At 41.0% G+C, this 14,819-nt stretch overlaps 1 long non-coding RNA gene across 1 annotated transcript in view; it reads left to right on the top strand.

Moving 5' to 3' along the window:
- Positions 1 to 2,449: 2,449 nt before the first annotated feature.
- Positions 2,450 to 14,819, top strand: part of LOC106014215 — an 18,293-nt gene continuing 5,923 nt past the window's right edge. Inside the window, exon 1 of the long non-coding RNA XR_001185544.1 lies at positions 2,450 to 2,604. This is a non-coding gene — a long non-coding RNA (uncharacterized LOC106014215). The remainder of the gene's footprint in view (positions 2,605 to 14,819) is intronic.

Genomic DNA, 14,819 nt, shown 5'->3' with positions numbered 1-14,819 from the left:
GGGACATAATCGAGCATACTTTAGAGCTGAGGAAAATGTGGCTCCTTGATTGAAAATGTCTTTCCTTTAAAAATGCAATAGTTACCTCAACTACTGTACTGACATCGGGACCATGTGTTAATTATATAGGTAGTTTCTGTTCTTCTGAAAATGTTGAAAAAACACTGAAAAGAACGAAGAGATTTATAATAAAGATTATAAACGATAAATGATAAACAGTTGCATGGCGTAAATTCCCGCTCAATAGCAATCTCTATGCGCTTTACATTCTATTATTACCCCTGCAGACCAGATAGCATTCTGAGAGAATCTCAACTTTCTAGGAAGCATACACTGCAAGCAGCCATTTTTCAGACGCTAAAACATAATAATATGCAGCTTTTTGAATACTCAATCGGTACAACATCAGCATAGATAAAATACTGCTGGGAATGCTGTTTCCACTTACTGCTCGCTCTTACAATAAGAAAAAGTAAAGTTATTCCCGCATCCGATCCGGACATTGGGGATTGTCTTGAGACAACTTCCTGGGCCTTCGGCATATTGCGTGAGGGTAGTCATTTCCTTTCCACGCCGCCTTTATTTCCCCAACTCGAACTCAGGTACCTATAACTGCTGGGTGGGCAGGAGGGGGCAAAAAAATCCGTGTCCGAACCGAGGCTCGTACCTGGACTTTCCGCTTCGGAGTCGAGCGCACTAACCGCTCCGCCACTACACCCTCCTTACAATAAGTAGTTACCTTTATTCAAGTGATCTTAGCTTTCCGGTTGTTAAAAGGCCTGATCGTGTCTAGCAGTGCATATAACATTATGCTCTCTGCCCTCCCCCACCTCGAAAAGCGATGAGTATTATGAAATCTAATATACTTGACTGGTCGCCATGTCACTGTGCGAACGCATACCAAATTCGTTTAAGCAGTCGTAATGTTGGCAAACTGTTTAAATGTACTAAGTCCAGAAAGCAAAACTTTGCAGGAAAACGCAAAAAACTGTTTTATTCTTTTCTTAATTGTACCCATATTGTGTGTATTTTTCTTTTTCTTTTTTTTTCGTTTCAACAATTAGAATTTGAATTTTGACAAAACGTTTCTTGAGCACATACATCTGATATTACAGATTAAGAAATTGCGAGGAAGGGGGGTAAATTCAAAATTGTTGGCGTGATACATTATAACAGCTGGCCGACAATACGTTCCTTACACACTGTTTTGTACACGACGACGGCCTCAGGAAAGGAGACATTGGTAAAGGCGAAAAGAGGAACATTTCATGACGAGTGACAGCTTTGCTTGTGGACACCACGGCAAACATTTCGCTAGCTGTATTTTACCACATTTTCACTTTTTTGTCGTTGTTTTTGTCTTGACCGGTCTCTGACTGAGATTGAATCGGGACTTTCCACCTAAAACCTCACCTGGCCGAAACGCACAGCCGGGTGTGGATACAACTAACATCGTATCTGGTCTTTAACCCTCCTGAGCCTATTGCATGTGAACCATAGCATGTTTACTTTTGTCTGTCCGCGTAAAAAAAAAATTCTAGCTCATTTGTTAGATCTAATTTAGCTATGCCCTCGAAACGTTGTTTATGCAGGCAAAACAATTTTTTTTTCAAAAAGTCTTGATCTTGTATTTTAAAAGGGGTTACTATTTGGGCCCAATATTAGAAACCGCTCTGCAGGTGCATACACAGAATCACTAAAATAAATGACTTACAGTAACTTAGCCTACAAATTGCTCATTTTGAGACAGCAACACCACCCTGTCCCCACATTTCAGAGTTAGTTTGTACATTTCGTCCCACGATCGTCTAGAAGTCTCCACGTGAATCTCGAAAAGTACTCACCCCGGCTGTTGGACCATGTTTCTTAGGCGTACGTTAAAAAAGAATGTTGAGGAAAGTAGTACGTCAACATGTTATGTTTTAGGTGTATACTGTAAATCTCCTATCATTTTTTGACCTGCTTGAGGCTAACATCAAAGAAAACATGTCGGAACCTTAGACTGCATTGACCTTTATGAATGGGCACTAATTTATGTTGGTCATCCAACTTTTAGACCCGTATGCACAGATATGAGAAGGTTAAACAGGGCGATTTCATAATGTCTTGTTACCACGGTCAGACGAAAGTGAACAAGCTATAGCCCTCATAGAAAATCCCAAAGCAAAAATAAGACAAGAATGCACACGAGCACAAAACAGACAAATAACAATACAAAATTACAAAAACACCCCATCCCCTAAAAAGGGTGGAACAAAAAAAAACCCAACAACATCAAAAGAAAAGCTAGACTTTAAAAATAAAAACCACTAACAAAGCTCTCCGACCAAAGCCAAAAAAAAAAGACATCACAAAGTCTCTAGTGCGTTCAACTCATAGCCTCTGCCGAAGCACGTGTTTGTATCAAAGTACTAAACAACTTACAAAAGTAACTCTTTCAACGGTGAGTCTCTAAAAGACAAAACATGAACACGCAGCGTGTACACACGTTTGTTACTCTTCACATCATACTGTCCAAGACCACGAGTTGTCTCATTTAATCAACGGGGACATTTTCCACTATTACAGCCTTCATCAAGTTTCAACAACTGAACTGACTAACTTGTAAGTAGAGCAGTAAATAGAGCGTTCGTAAATAAATCGTAACAGCTTGGGCACAATAGTACGTGCAGTATTTGTATTATGTTACATCCATGGTTAATTTGAGATCCCTTCTACACAATGATTGTATAATTTCTCTTGCATCTATGCATTCTGTATCCATGCGATGTTTTAAACCTCCAACAGTAATGTTCTTCATCTCTTCGGGTGCGCTGTTAACTCAGCTGACATCTTGTTGAACTACGGAATGGGTGGCCCTAGTTAGAATCCTCAAAGGGGCGTTCTGAAAGTCCGTTGTTATGGGGAGTTCTTAAGGATCTCCACCCCTTCAGCTCGTTCCTATCGGAGGTGGGCGTTACATTCGAAGGCCCGGGAGGAATTCCGTATCGAGCTACCACTATGAAACAAGAGTAGAATAGAGGGTTTGAGGTCGTGGTAGGGGTAGGGGTTGGGTCAGGGTCAGGATTAGGGTTAGGTCTCTTCTTTGTTTGTTGGGTTACGGAAGTCTTTCCGAAGACCATGTATCCTAAATAACAAACGTTTAACGGCGTTGGAAGGGGTGGGGCATCAAACCTAAACAGTTTCGCCAGAATTCCATTTTGTCTTACAGCTTTGGCAAAGGCGAGTAAAGGTGTACTCGTGGTATCAAATTGTCAGTCAGAAACAGCTTTCTTTGGAGAGTCCATCGACGGCTATAAGTGCAAATACAATTGTATTGTCACGACGCAGTGGAATCAGGTGCTCGTCAAATTTGGGCATATCGAGTTGACATAATCTGAAAGCTTGGTTATCTGTCTTGTTTTTTAATTAATATTAAGGTATTTGCAGTTAAAGGAGGTGGGGTCGCCCGGTGTCAAAGGCAAAAGTACCGAGAAAATGGCCGCCAGAGTTTGGTGACATCTGAAGCTTAAGTGTCCTCGGAAACTACAAATTTATTTTTTCTTGTGCCTTTTATCAGCGTTGCTCAAACAAACTGTGTACATTTTTGTCTGTCGCACAAGTGTGTGCGACAACCAGATTTATATTTGTTTGGAGAGAAAATTCCTGTTAAAAAACAAGCTCGTTTCCTGGGCGTAATCTTCGACAATAAACTTTCATTCCTACCACACTTGAAAGACCTAAAGACGAGGTGCCAGAGTGCTCTCAACGCCTTAAAAGTATTATCCAATCCTGAATGGGGAGGAGATACTGAAATACTCCTTCAACTTTACCGTTCTCTTGTCCGTTCCAGGCTGGACTATGCCAGTCCTGTTTACGGATCAGCCAGAAAGTCTTACCTTAAAATTTTAGACCCTGTTCAGAACCAAGGCCTTCGCCTTGCCCTAGGCGCTTTCCGTACTTCACCTGTAGAAAGTTTACAGGCAGAAGCACATGAACCATCTTTGGAACTTAGAAGGAAAAAACTCTCTTTGCAGTACGCTTTGAAACTTAGCTCAGTACCCCAAAACCCAGCCCACAAATGTGTCTTTGGCCTTCCCGAAGACCTAAAAACCCTATCCTCCTTAGGAAATAAGGTAAGCCCTTTCGGAATAAGAATCCAGAACGATCTCAAAGACATTGATTTTTCTGAAGACATAATCGAGCCCTTTGCCATGTCCAGCATACCTCCATGGCATTTAACCAAACCAAACATAGATACTAGTCTTGAAAAACACAACAAAAAGTCCACAGACAAAACTATATACTTAAACTCATATAAACAGCTGATAAATAGATACCCTGAAGCAGAGAAACTCTTTACAGACGGATCCAAAAATGACTCCTCAGTAGGAGCTGCTGCCCTTGCATCGCCACACAGCTTAAGCCTAAGAAAACTCCATCCAGAAGCTTCAGTCTACACTGCTGAGGCTACAGCTCTTGAAATGGCCCTAAATATTATAGATCAATCAACCAAGTCTACCTTCCTAATCCTTTCAGACTCTCTCTCTTGTCTGAAATCTTTAGAGCGCTCTGACACCTCCGACAACAGAATTTTGAAACTTATCATTAAACTGCATTTTCTACATCAGTCTGGAAAAACTATTACAATAGCTTGGCTTCCAAGCCATGTAGGCATTGATGGCAACGAAGCCGTTGACCAATTTGCCAAAGAATCTCTAAAACTACCTGAAAACAAAAATAGTAAAATCCCTTTCTCTGACATAAAACCGAAAGTAAAAGAACACATCACATCCTCCTGGTCCCAAAGTTGGAATCAACAAATACACAACAAACTCCATTACATTCAACCGAAACTTACACCCAGGAAACCATTTTCTCTACCACGAAGAGAAAAAGTAATTTTTACCCGACTTAAAATAGGACACACGCACGTCACGCACAAACATTTGCTCGAAGGAGAGGAAGCTCCTTTTTGCGTGGCGTGCAACACAAATTTCACAGTTCGGCACATCCTAATGGAATGTGTCGACTTTAATTATGTCCGTGATAAATATTTTAAATGTAAAAATATTAAGACCCTTTTTAACATCATAGAACCTAGAAGAATTTTAAGTTTTATAAAAGAAATTGGACTGTTTAATAAAATGTGAAAATATATAGTTGTCGTTGTCGGTGTATATATACATACGCTGAGATTTGTATTGTATATACAAATGTAAATAAGCCTTTTCCATATTTACAAAAAATTTTTTTATAAATGTTTGTTCGTCTTTTTAGCATAATAGAAATAGTGTGATCGTTTGCGGTTGCGAGCTCCGAAAGACTCTTATTAAAAACACGTCTGATTTTGTAACGGTGAAACCTGATGGCGCTTAAATGACCAAAATTGTGTCGATAGTGCCGTAAAACATCTACCCAATCAATCAATCAGCGTTGCTCAGTAAAATCCACTCAGCAAAGTGTTCTTAAATAGACGTAAAAGGTATAGGGCCCAGAAAAAGAAATCCATTAAAAATTACCCAATTGAGGTTGGTTTCTTCAATTTCATTATTTTGACGAGCGCAGATTTCACCACGTTGTCACATAATTATTATTTTCCCTGCTTTCAATAAGCCATCAGAAAAGTGTCCAATATCGCTCAGGTTTTCATGTTAGAAGCGTGTCATTGCAGTTCTGATCATTACCAGAGAGGAGATGAATAGAAGTTAATCTTGTAGCTTCTGCGTGTAGAACAGTGACATCCCCTAGTTTTATGAGCATTATTCTGATATTATTGTCGAGGGTCATCGCATTTCACAGCTGCCACATTTCGATTTCCTGTGACATCCATTGTTGCATAGATCTGTTGTCGACACACAAATAGAACTATCCGTGTTGTTCAGCTGCAAAGTAGCCGAACTTTAGGACTCGAGCTCTCAACAATGTTGCTGTCTTAAAATTTAAAATTAGGGGGGGGGGTTGTTGGGGGGTTGTTGTTGTTTTTTTTGGGGGGGGATGGTGTTGAACTGAGCAGAAATTAAAAAGGTCTAAGTATATGATACATCTGACAGAATGTATGATCGTTACGTTGTAGTCGAACATGCACAAACTGGGTAATTACAAGTTATCCTTTTTAAAGTTTGAATTGTGAACCGGTCTCTAATTGTAGGAAGGTGGTTGGAAAGTGTCACCACCGGGGCCTACTTACTGCTTTCCTTCTGTTGTACTGGTATGAGATGTGATGGTACATGTTGGTGTGTGTGTGTGTGTGTGTGTGTGTGTGTGTGTGTGTGTGTGTGTGTGTGTATGTGTGTGTGTGTGTGTGTGTGTGTGTAACAGAGAGAGAGAGAGAGAGAAAGAGAGAGAGAGAGAGAGAGAGAGAGAACAGGTGGGAGAGGTGGATTGGAAGGATTCTCCGTAAAGCTCTTATAGAGAATGCGGACTTTTCAGCCTCCAATAAACAGACTATTTTGCTTTTTTACCCAAATGTTTTTGCGTTGTAGTGGCGTACGAAAAGAGAGGTTGGAAATGTTATATTCTTGCCTTGTCTTTGGAAATGAAAATCCTAGTATATTCTTTGATCCCAGTATATTTGTTGAAAACAAGATTCATAATACGTCTATCCGTGTAAATGGATATTTTGACATCTTAAGATATTTTATTTACATCCCGAACTCATATATTCATTCCTATATCGTTTTCATTTTTATGTTCTGGGTTGGTGGATCCATTTGCTAGCTCAAGCTTCCAACTACCAGTCATACCCCATTAAAAATACGTTGCGTGACGATATTTGCATGATTGATTGCCTGAACCAGTTTTTACTTTACATAACATGACAGCTCTCTTAAAAACAGCGACTTTATTAGCTAACCGTAATCCGCACTAGTTATGTACTGCAAAGCAAAATTTTCTCTTTCTTCCTTTCTTTTTTAACCTTTCTGGGGCGGTCTCATGCTTCTTTTGGTGATGGCGTAGTATGTGGCATACTGCACTTTGAAAGATAGATGCCTACAACTGTTAGGGTCTTTTAAATATAGTAACGCTCCTGTGGACAAAGCCGACAGAAAAGTGGGATGACATGGGATAATAGGCTTGACCAGGATAGGGAGAGGTTGAAAGTGTTTGTTCGTGGCCTTTATCCTGATGCGGGATGGGACAGACAGTTATGATGATGATTAAACGGTTCTCGGAGGGCCTTCCTCATTCCAGGTAAAAAGAGATGACACATATGTATTTGTATTGATCTCTCTTGAGCGAAATCACGAAAATACGAAAGTTCACGTTGGTGATAAAAGTAAAGTTGCCCCTCTTCCAAATTCAAACGTGCTTGACCTAGTGCTCAGATCCACGCTCACCGAGAGGACAGTGCGATTGCACAATTATATCTTTTTTAAAAACTGGATAGTGTAGGCTTAGATCACCATGGCTGGCCAAGGCATGGAGGAGGGGGTGCTTTAATTCTACAGAGGTGAATGAGAATGATTGGCATGGAGAGCAACAAATTTAAATGACATTTATCCTGGTTGGGGGGGGGGGGGGGTCCCCAACGCCAAGGTGGATCTTGCGAAAATCCTTTAAAATATACATGAGGTGTGCGGAAATGTGTTCCGAAAAAAGGTTTGCTTTTTTATTATCTAACAACTGTGTGGGGAGAATTTTATCGAACACGTCCTTCTTTCTGCTAGGAAGTTTTATCTCCCACTCTGGATTGGGCGTGACAAGCGAGGCTGATGGATCCCGCCTCCTAAATAGTTGAAACTCAGTACATACAAGGGTACAATATCTACCATTGTGTTTTGTTTGCTTGTTGTTGTTTTTTCATCAAACATAGTGCAAAGGACTCGAATTCTAAAGTTAATGAACTGCGAGACCGCTAACATTCAACCCAAAATGAAAAAATTCCAGAGGTGAAGACGGCAGGGCGGGCGGTTTCAACGGGGGAGAGGAGTAAGTCGTTTCTCAGATAGTTTAGACATTGTGGCAAGTAAATACGTACTCTCCAGTGTCCGTAGCCAGATCCGTTTCAGCAGATAAGCACCTGTGCCTGAGGCTGGACGCTCTTTATCAACCTCCCTCCCGCTCTGCCGATCCATCATCAAACAGGCGGGCTCAAAGTGCACTAGCTCTCTCTTGTTTACTATCCGCAAACATTTATCCATCACCCCCCCCCCTTTCTCTCCACACCACATTTGACCATTTCTCTCTCTCAAAGCAAAGACGTCAGTTTGATTTTTTTGTTTGAGAGTGCTGGTCTTTTCACTTGTAATTTTTTAATTTTTTTTGGTGGGGGGGGGGGGTGAAAGAGATAGAGAGGTGGCGTATGTGTGTAGTGAGAGAAAAGAGGGAAGGGGTTTGAAAGGAAGAGAGTGAGAGATTCAGAAAAAGAGATGATGAAAGTTCGAACAAACATGAAAGAAAGACTTTAGCAAAATGAGAGTGGTCCGCCTTCTCCGGCACAGCGCTGTCTGGGTCGCATGCACTCTGACCGATTTATCCTAATGACTCCGCCAGCTGAGACAATGATGAAAGAGATACCTTCGTGCTGAGTGCGAACTCCGCTGTTAAGTCACGGCCTTGTCATCATCGCCCGTCTGGGCTCGGGTAATAGCCAGTTAGTTAATACTGTATTACCATCTATACAAAACGCTCGCATCTTGGGGATGGTTGGCGAGTGCTCTGGAGCGATTTGCTCCTTCTTTCCTATCAAAATTATATCGTCCCTATCTCTCTCCTTTTTTGTGTGTGCTTGTTACTCTTCTTGTTACTCTTTTGTAGCACTTCTATTCTTCGGCACTTATTTGACCTAAGTGTTGCAAGTGTCGTAAAACTTTTACTAAAACCAAAAAAAGGGCACCCCCCCCCCCCAAAAAAAAAAACCCCTTAGCTCGGCCAAGGTAACCACGCTACAGCATTCCAAATCTAAATAACCATTTTGAGATATCTGAGGTCTTTTGCCGTGGATGGTTAGAGAACGCCGTTAGTAGGTTCTATTTCTTTTCTTTCCCTTTTTTTATAATTCCGACTGTCTGCCTTTCTCTTTCCCTGCACTAAATGACAATTATCGTGTAAGTATGCTTCTCTTTACTCTTACAAAAAACTGAAAATTGTACTAGTGACCACACTCTGAATAGAATCATGTTTATTGCGTGAACATGCTTAATTATGTGGCCTTTGATCTCGTCTATTTTAACTGTTTTGTGCAAACGGATATATTGGCATTTAGTTGTTGTTCATATAACCCTCGACCTATATAACTTCAGTTCTTTCAACAAGCTCTTTGTTTTAAACACCTCGCTACCCCAGAATTACAAAGTCCTATCTGCTCAGTATCTAGTTCCAATTTTGGGAAATTTGACGTCAACATTTTCGAGTTTCACAGCATGTCAAACTTTTTCGCATGCAATTCTATGAAAATCTTGATAGCGACTCCTAATAATATTACGATTTTTGAAAGAGCAGATAGAAAATTTAGTTTCTGACATCAAGGTCTTACACTATTGACTCAAAACGGCCAAAGTTGTCAGACAGATTTCTGTAATTCTAAGGTAGCGACCTGCTGTGTGCAGACCTGAGGTCGCATTTGCAGTTCACAATTATCGGTGTTCTTGTTTATTTTCGCACTTTCCGGGACCAAAACTGATTCGACAGTGCTGTAAAACACCAAAATACCTATTCAAACAAACAAGCACTTTGGGGTTGTTGTTTTTTAATTTACCTTGTTATTTAAAGCGCCGTCCAAAGGTGCGACTTGTTCCTTACATTTCTTGGATTAAGTCTTTGCGGTGAGGTGTGGTCAAAATAGGGATGAAGGAGGTGTTAAACGCACACCATATCATGCCATGTTTACGTGGTATCATCCGACGCTTAAAAAACTACTGGAATTAGAGTAATCGTCCTACTTATAACGTTTAGTCTGTCAATTTGATTTAAAGGAACTTTATTCAATAATTATACTCAAGGCCATACGTGAAAAATAAGATCGTTCAGTTGCTATGTATTGATTTGTTAGATTCCATGCACATGAACTTATCTTCTGTTTGTCTCTGCCCTTCCTTCCGTCTGTCTGTCCGTCCGCCCGTCTGTCCGTCCGTCCGTCCGTTCACCTGTCGGCCTCTCCATCTGCCCATCTGTCTGTCTGTCTGTCTGTACTTGTGTTTTTCTTTCCTTTCAAATCGTTTAATTCCCTGATTTTTTTACGTTTAGTTTTTGTTTGACCTTTTATTCTTCTCAACCACCTGTTCCCTTCAGCCTTTTTTTGGTATCCCCCCTCCTTCTCCACCACCTCCTCCTCCTCCTCCTCCTCCTCCTCCTCCTCCCCTGTCTCTTCTTCTTGTTCAAAATATTATTAAAAATAAATATGCCCGCAAAGCTGACTACGTATTCCCTTCCACTTTGTATGCATACGTACAGACTCAATAATAAATGAGCTTACACGTAACTTGAAAATATCACTGAGAATATAATATCCCCTGGCCGGAGTATTTCTCCGTACGTGTTTGGGGGCAACAGCCGCGCTGTAGTGGAGTAGATGGTTATCGCGTAGGTAGGAAATTCGGGCAGGTACCGAGCGGCTATGTCATATTAACTCTAGCGCACGCCATCGGCGCGGCACCCACAGCACGAAGAGGGCTAAGGTGTTGATGGTTTCTCTACCGTTTACCTCAAAGGCTTTGATGTGGCCACGTGTTGTTACACCACAGAGGAAGTAATTGACTCAATGGGGAGGCTCTCAAAGTATGTTTATTTATTTTATTGTCTCTGTTGTTGTTTGTTCTGGGGTTATTCAGGTAATGAGCAGGTGTGTGAAGGGTGGTTTGACTTTGATATTTCCTACTCACTCTGTCTCATTTTCTCTCTCTCTCTCTCTCTCTCTCTCTCTCTCTCTCTCTCTCTCTCTCTCTCGCTTTCTCTCTCTCTCTCTTATGCAGTTGCGAGCGCCGTAAAACCTTTACTAAAACTATCTCTCTCTCTCTCTCTCGCTCTCTCTCTCTCTCTCTCTCTCTCTCTCTCTCTCTCTCTACCTATCTACAATTTTGATAATTTACAAAGCGGCCTTTGACCGTGTCTGTCGGGGCATTACGGGCTGAGGGAGATACAAAGTCTCAGCAGAAAGACCGAGATACAAAGTACTCAATAACAATTCTACCCACAAGGGAATCGAACTCAGGTGTTCTACATGCGACGACGGAGAGCCTAACTGCAAGACCACAGAAGTCGGTGTCTTGTGTCAATTAGCTTTCTTTTTACTCAAACGAACCTAATTCCACCATTTTGGATTGTTTGACTTTTTCCAAACGATTGGCCCATGAGCGTACGTGGGTGGTTGGCGACTGCTCTGGTGTGGTTTACTCCATCTTTCCTGTCAAACATGTGTCTGTGAGCGGTTGGCGGGTGGTCTGGTGTGGTTTGCTTCTTCTTTCCTATCAAATATCTATCGTCCTTATCTCCCCTCCTTTTTTTGTGTTTGTTACTCTCTTGTAACCCCTCTAGTCTTCGGCATTTATATGACCGTATTGTGTTGCAATTGCCGTGAAACACTTACTAAAACTAAAAACATGTGTCGTACTCACCTCTGCTCCTTCTTTTCTATGTGGGTGACTCTATTGAAACTTCTAATCTTCGGTACTTTTATGACCATTTATGTTGAAAGTGCCGTAACACTTTAACTAAAACTAAAAAATATGCTTAAGATCTCCCCCCCCCCCCCTCCCCAACTCACACCAACTGAAAATTGGAGTAGTAATATTCATTTGCCAGTCAGGAAACCGTCATTACTACCTTTTCATTTCTTAATTACTTTTTCAAGAACACATGAAAAGAGAGCAGTTAAATTACTTAGAGCGAGTCTTCTTCTCCAAGTACCAGATCTGAAACAGACATCGGCGGTCTTGGTTCGCTATTTACTTCTCTGCTCGGATGCTTTCTGACGGACTTAAAACGAAACGAAATGTAAGAAATCCTCTTCAACAGACGCCATTAAATCTGTACTCGTGATCTTGAGTCCGCCGTGCTAACTTGGTGGTCACTGGCTTCGTTTCTCCACCGACCAAAATAAACTGACCTTCACGGAGGAAAACATATTTTGAGCTCCTGTGGAGAAGGGAAAATATGACGTGGGGCTTAGAACCTTTTTGCCGTGGGTAACTCGTGTTTGTGTTCTGGTCTCTGGACGTGCTTGCCCTGCCTCTTGCTGTTTGAAATGTGAAGAGGGCGTAAAAGAGGTATATGTACTACGATATACAAAGTTACAATGTGCCAGTAAGTTAAGCCTTCAATAGAAAACTTTCATTGGAAGAGAACGAGAGGGTGTGTGTGTGTGTGTGTGTGTGTGTGTGTGTGTGTGTGTGTGTGTGTGTGTGTGTGTGTTTGTGAGTGTGTGTGTGTATGGGAGAGAGAGAGAGAGAGAGAGAGAGAGAGAGAGAGAGAGAGAGAGAGAGAGGGAGGGGTTGGGTATTTTAATTCATTCTAGTAGAAATTTTGTTCTCAATATAATTATGAGTTCACAATATGCTCTATCCAAGTACAAAGCACACTAAATGCTATCAGAGTACAACAATACCATTATTAATCGGTACAGAACGCCCTGTTATGGTTAAAAACATTTACATCGAGCTCTCGCCCAAAGGGACACCCAAATAAAATTCATCTAACCGACATCTTGATGGTTCTCCAGTCTGTCTAAAAACCTTAAACTGAAGGATGATTTCTGATCTCTACGATATACCTAACATAATGCTCAGAATGTCCCGCACTGAGGGTTTTTTTAACTACTTGAAGGCGTAGCTATCACACATATCATGTTGGATCAAAGGCAAACCAGAGGCAATACTGCAGCACATTTTGAATTATCATACATAAATCAGAAGTATATAATGGTACATTTCATAGTACACAAGTTGTTTCTTGCCCTTTTAATTTGCATATCAAGAACACAGAACAACTGAAAAAGCTACCTTAATAATGAAGTTATTATGCGTCTTTTAAAAGTGGTCCAAAGCAGAAGGTCTTGAGGTGTTGTAGAAAGACGTGCAGTTCAGTGAGTTAAGCGACACATTTACGTAAGAAGGAAAATGCTCAAAAGCTTACTGTTTATTTATTCTTTTTTCTTATTGTTAAATTGTTTTCTGCTTCGGATATGGAAATTAAGTGAAGGGCGTGCAAGTTGTGTAAAAGATATGGACTTTTGGTTATTTCTGACAGGTTTGGTTGAGAGAAAGGGAGAAAGAAGTAACGGCCGCTGTATTACCTTGTTCTTGTCTTTTTCCTTTGGTTATTTTCAGATTTCTTTGGCTGGGTGCCCTTACTTTAAAGAAAACTGAAGAGTGGTCGGTTGGTTTATCCATAAGTCTATACCAGTGCTTGTCAACCTTTTGATAGCCAGAGCCCACTTCTACCTGCTAAAATTTCGTACATCTCACTTATAATTAAATATTTAAAGTTAAGTTAGGATTTTTTTTAAAAGACTGGACTGGTGACGACAGGAGATCGTTTTCACTTTTTGATTCATTGCAGATTTGTACAGACGTCTATCGTGTAATGGGTAGGCTCCTTGCCATTGTATTCAGAAGATGCGAGTTCGATTTCTGCATGGGAAAGTTACATGAATGGATATGGCAGTGAGTCTGCTGGGATGTTGTATCCCACGCAGTTCGAGTTGGCCCCCACAGGCAGGGTGGAAACAGCCCACCCACATAATGGTCAGAATTGTGTCGATTGGGGCTCTAAACATTTTCAATCAAACAATCTCAGATTACTTAGGTTTTTATTTTGAATAGGCCTATAACCGCCCTTGAGAAGGATGGTCTGGTTATTTTTTTTCAGCCTGTTTTGGTGCTAAAGAATAAGAAACGACGAAAACCAAACAACAATTTAAGCAGTTTACGGATTTACTTATCGGCGACGATCTCCCTGTGAGTAAGGCTATTTGAGGAACATGGAACGTTTGAGGCAAAATTGTGAGCGTGTGGCATCAGTAGTCTGCTGGTTAGGCTATCGAACCCGTTATCATGGGATTGTGAGTACAGGGGGTTAGAGTCTCAGCTCGACTCGACGTTGTGTCCTTAACTTGGGAAAGGCACTTTACACTAATTTCCCTATTTGGTTTGGTCGTCTGGGAGGTCCCACTTTTTAATTAACCTAATAGCGTTGATATGAGCGTTAAACCTGTACCGTCTCATTTTTTCACTGGGAGCATGCTGGGAGGGTGGGGGGTAGGGATAGAGGTGGTGGTTACATTGAAAATTGTCCACCTATATAACCCGGTATACCATAATACCCACCTACGTCACCGCCACAGCTGTAGCATCAAAATAACAATGGCAACTATGGCGATGGCGATTACACCATGATTAGACCCAATAAACAAATAACAATGCTCAAATTGTGCCTGTCACAGCAGATCAGTAAATACGGGTTGACGTCGACAACAGAAGTAAGCAGCGTCTGTAACGATTTTAGCGAGCCAACGCGTTCAGTGGATATGTGGCTTTCAATTTTTTTTTAAACATACTTCTATTAACGCAACAGCGTCGTCAATAGCTGGGTAATGTTTGTTTCCATTTCCGTTCACTGACGTTAGCACCAACAATACGTCTCCCACTTCATGCGTAAGAAAGATAATACAAAGACTTCAAATGTCAATTCGCGCACTCGATAATGAAAACATTTTTTGAGTATTATTTCTAGACAATGAACCGAAAAGCGTAACCATGTGTTTTACTGGCTCAGTAACAGCATTGACATGACATGCCAGCATCAGCTTTTAGCGCGAAAGCGATGAAAACGTCAAATAAATACCTGTAACATCATCATCATCATCATCATCATCATCATCATCATCATCATCATCATCATCA

The sequence above is a fragment of the Aplysia californica genome, unplaced genomic scaffold (assembly GCF_000002075.1).
Source record: "Aplysia californica isolate F4 #8 unplaced genomic scaffold, AplCal3.0 scaffold00036, whole genome shotgun sequence".
Lineage (NCBI taxonomy): Eukaryota > Metazoa > Mollusca > Gastropoda > Aplysiida > Aplysiidae > Aplysia > Aplysia californica.
Note: the sequence above shows the minus strand (reverse complement) of the source record. Positions and strands in the feature narration are given on the sequence as shown.